Source organism: Rousettus aegyptiacus, unplaced genomic scaffold, assembly GCF_014176215.1.
Source record: "Rousettus aegyptiacus isolate mRouAeg1 unplaced genomic scaffold, mRouAeg1.p scaffold_m13_p_16, whole genome shotgun sequence".
Lineage (NCBI taxonomy): Eukaryota > Metazoa > Chordata > Mammalia > Chiroptera > Pteropodidae > Rousettus > Rousettus aegyptiacus.
In genome coordinates, this window is record NW_023416291.1 from 47,641,827 (window position 1) to 47,646,163 (window position 4,337).

At 40.4% G+C, this 4,337-nt stretch overlaps 1 pseudogene; it reads right to left on the reverse strand.

The window, feature by feature from the left end:
- Positions 1-821: 821 nt before the first annotated feature.
- Positions 822-940, reverse strand: LOC118612537 (annotated as a pseudogene).
- Between the last annotated feature and the right edge of the window lie 3,397 nt (positions 941-4,337).

The window sequence follows — 4,337 nt, forward strand, 5'->3', positions numbered from 1 at the left end:
ACAGGTAAATATATACCCAATAGAATTGAAACATATGACCACACACAAAAAAGTGTACACAAATATCCATAACATTATTCATAGTAGCCAAAACCTGGAAATGACCCAAACGTTCAGCCGACGACTGGAAAAACAAAATGTGTTGTATTCATACAATGGAGTATTATTCAAAAATAGAAAGAAATGAAGTACTGACACATGCGACAACAACATCAACAAAAATCTTAAAGACATCATCCTAAATGAAAGAAGCCAGTCGCAAGTAGCCACAAATTGTGATTCCATGTATACGAAGTGTTCAGAATAGGTGAATCCAGAGAGACAGAAAATAGATTCACGGTTCCCAGGGCCTGGGGGAAGCAGGCTTGAGAAATGACTGCTAATGGGTACAGGTTTCTTTCTAGGGTAGTGAAAATGCTCTGAAATCAGATAGTGGAGATGGTCACACAACGGTGTGACTATGCTGAATGTCATTGACTTGTACACTTTAAAAAGCTGAATTCCAGTCAACTATGTGGTGACAGAAAGAAATCTAACTGTGGGAGGTGAACACACAGCGTAAATATATATATGCCTTACTGTTAAAGTGTACAGCTAAAACTTACTGGATTTCGTTAACCAATGTCGTCATGAAAAATTAATTAACTAATTAATTTTTAAAAAATTATCTAAAAGGCTAAATTTTATTATATGTGAATTACAGCTCGATAAAGTTGTTATTTATTTATTTATTTAATTTTTTTAGGTGCAGCAACCCTTGGTTGACCTCATAGATTGCAAGGACCTTGTCAGTTTACAATCTCTTATTTTCTTATTTTTTATGCCTACAGCACCTGGTCTTCCTAGGTGGTCTCCCATCCAAGTACTAACCAGGCCCGACTCTGCTTAGCTTCAGAGCTCAGGTGGGATCGGGCTTGTTCAGGGTAGCATGACCGTAGACTAAAGTTGTTATTTTTTTTAAAAAGAATTATATGAGGGAAAAGTATTGAAGCCACATGTGGAAAGCAATTATTTACTCCTTTTTTTTTTTTGTCTTTCCAAAGGCTAGCTTAAGGATTTTGAATACCCCTATTAAAACCTTGCTTTGCTATAAAAAAGAAAAGAACACTGTAAATCTCTTGACTAACACAGACTATGAAATTTATAAGGTTTTCAACCATCGACCATAGTTTAATTTTCTTGGCCTATAAAATTTTGCTAACAAAAGGTTTTACGTTTTAGAATATGTAAATTTTAATACATTTACACAAAGCCAGCTGACTTTCTATGTCTTTCTACTCTTACTACAAGGGTGATGACGGACCTGCTGGGAGAGGGCTGGAGGGTGGACAGGTAGGCGAGAAGGAAATGCAAAGGATAAAAAGGAGAGAGGGGTGTAGGAGAGCCTCGATGTGTTTATCACGGAAGGGTGCTCTAATCCATAAACATTTTCTCCAGGCTTTGTATGTGCCTTTCCTGGAAAGGCTACAGTGCCTGTCGTCAGACCCCAGAACCATCCTGAAGCATTTGATCCTCACTGCCGTCCCTGAAAGACCACATCGACTCATGTGAGCCACCTGTCAAGCAAGACCCACCTTCCCCTTTCATTGTTGTTGTCTCGGGGGTCGTGTTACTTCACGCGACCAGTAAGTCAGGACGGTCTGGCTTAGGGATCTTTTAAGAAAATGTAATCAAGTCTGTGTTTAATACTTCATTCCCAATTCAGTAGGATGTGTTAATGAACACAGACTAATTTGGAAATTATAGTGCTATAGGGTGCAGTAACATTGATTTCAATTCTCGCACAGGAAAAATTCTACCACTGTGTTTGCCCTCACCTGCAATCACTGTAGACACAACCATATATCTTTGAGAAACTTAAATTTAATTTTTGAAATACCATTTTAAAGTGTTTTATTATCTCATAATTGTTAGGGCTGGGTGTCTGCACTACAAGTATGCTTTGAGAAACAAATAACACACGGAAAATGTTTGCTTTTTATAAACAGTACAGTACTATCCTGCTAATGCTTCTACTACTAGTAGTAGTAGTAGTAGTCGTTGCAGTAGTAGTAGTAGTTGCTGTAGTTGTAGTAGTAGTAGTAGAATAATAATTATGTAGAGCTAGACATGACCTTGTTTGATACACTCGGAATCTATTATTTAAACAAAAAAAGGGGGTTAGGATTCCTGATAATCAATCTCATAAGGGGTAGCTGGAGCATTTATTATAACAATGAGTGTCCCCGAGAGGGGAAATATTATAAAACATGTCTTCAAAGATGATGTCACTATTCACTATTAGCGGGCAAAAATTTTAAGTTTTTTTTATGTGTGTAGTGGCAATTCCCAAACAGAAAAACCATATGACCCAGGGATTCCACTGCTAGGTATATACCCCAAAGATTTTTAAAAGGACTCAAACACGTACCTGTGTGCAAATGTTCATAGCAGTGTTACCCATGATAGACGATAGGAAGAAACAGCACAAAGGTCCCCGGCGAATGAATGAATAAACAAAATGTGGTATATACATACAACGGAATATCATTAATTTGTAACAAGAAATGAGATTCTGATACATGACACAACATGCATGAAAGTTGAAAATATGATGCTAAATGAAATAAATAAACCAGACACAAAAGCATAGCTAATTTCTAACTCCACTTACCTAAGGTTCCTAGAATAGGCAAATCATAGCAACAAAAAGTAAAGTCAAAGCTGTCAGAGGTTGGGGCCAGGAGGAGGTGCAGTATTATCATTTGAAGAATAGAGTTTCCGTTTTGAATGATGAAAAAGTTCTGGAAATGAATAACAGTCACGGTTGTATGACGTTGTGAATGTACTTACTACCACTGAATTGTACACTTAAAAATGGTTAAAAGGGTATATTTTTTGTCTAGGTTACCACAATTTAAAAAAGCAGGCAGGGGGCTGCTCAGAAGTACTAAGTGACTTCTGAGGCTGCCTTGCTAATGCTTGTGGAGTTGGGGTTCAAAGCCCCTCCGGCGGACCCCAAGCAGGAGCCTCTGGCACTGCCCCCTGTTGCCATCCTCTGGTCATTACAGTCGGGGAGCTGCAAGAAGTCAGGGAGGTGCCTTCTTTGACCTCTGCAGGGAACCAGGATGTCAAGTGACTCAGATTTTTCGAGGCTCTTCGCATGACTGTGAATGGCTGGGAAAGTGCCCCGGGTATGGATTTGGGGGGTGACAAACAAATTATAGCAAGTAGCTGAATTCACAAAACTGGAATCTGCAAATAATGAGGATCGACCGCATTTATAAAATTGTATCTTTAAGTATGGCAGGTTTGGGAACTGATCTCCCAAAGGGACGGTGTAGATTCGGGTTAAAGGCACACAGTCTCAGTCTGGCTTTGCTTGGATGGATGCTACTTCCGCACATATGGAAAATGTATGGAGCGGTTGTTTACACTTCTTCATGTCCATGAGGATCACGTGGGGAGCATGTTAAAAGGCAGATCCCGGGCCTCGGGAGAGGTTCAAGGGATCTCAGATTGAGCCTAGCAGTCTTCATTTTTAAAAGCAGGCTCAGGTGATTCTGACACATTTTGGAAAGAAAATATACAGAAATTCTAAATCTAGGTCTTCCTGTCATTGATGCACCGCAGCCAAAGACCACTAGTAAGACATCTGTAAGCCAAATAAACTTGGGTTTATTGACTGGTCTTATTGCAACCACGGAGACCATACACCATGGGGAACTGTGAGGGCATCTCATTAAGAAAGAGTGCGAAGGAACTTTCTCTGAGAATTTGGCTTGTGTTAGGTGTTTTGAGAGAGTTCAAAAGAGCAGGCATTTGCCAGGGACTGGGTGCTATCAGGAAGTAAGAGCGACTCTATGATGGCGCGTTGTAATCATTTTTATCTAGAACACAGGAGGAATTAAGTGGGGTCAAAGCCGCAATTGGTGAGGGAGCAGGAGCTGCTTTGCTAGGAAAGAGGACATCTGATCATTTTTATGATTCCACAATGACCTTACTTTTGTTGAACTCAGACTCAATTACAGAGTGGTCTTGTTTTCGTTTCACTTCCTCACTGACACGGAGCGACCTCGTCTACCGTTGGTGCTCTAAGGCATTGTTTACACTCGGCAGAACACCGTGACCTAGTTGGCAGTTCCAGGCCAGGGCCCAGCTCCTAAGGACTGCTTTTTTCTTTCTCACTCCTGGATATCAGTGTTTTGTTCTGTTTCTTCCTGCTTCTATGGTCATGTCTCCCTGGCCTGTTCCATCTTTGCCTGTGTTTTGCCAAATTCAGGTTCAGAACAGCAGACCGTGGGAGGGACAGTCTCTGCTCACCGTTCCCTTCACAATCAGCTTGTGTAATGTATGCA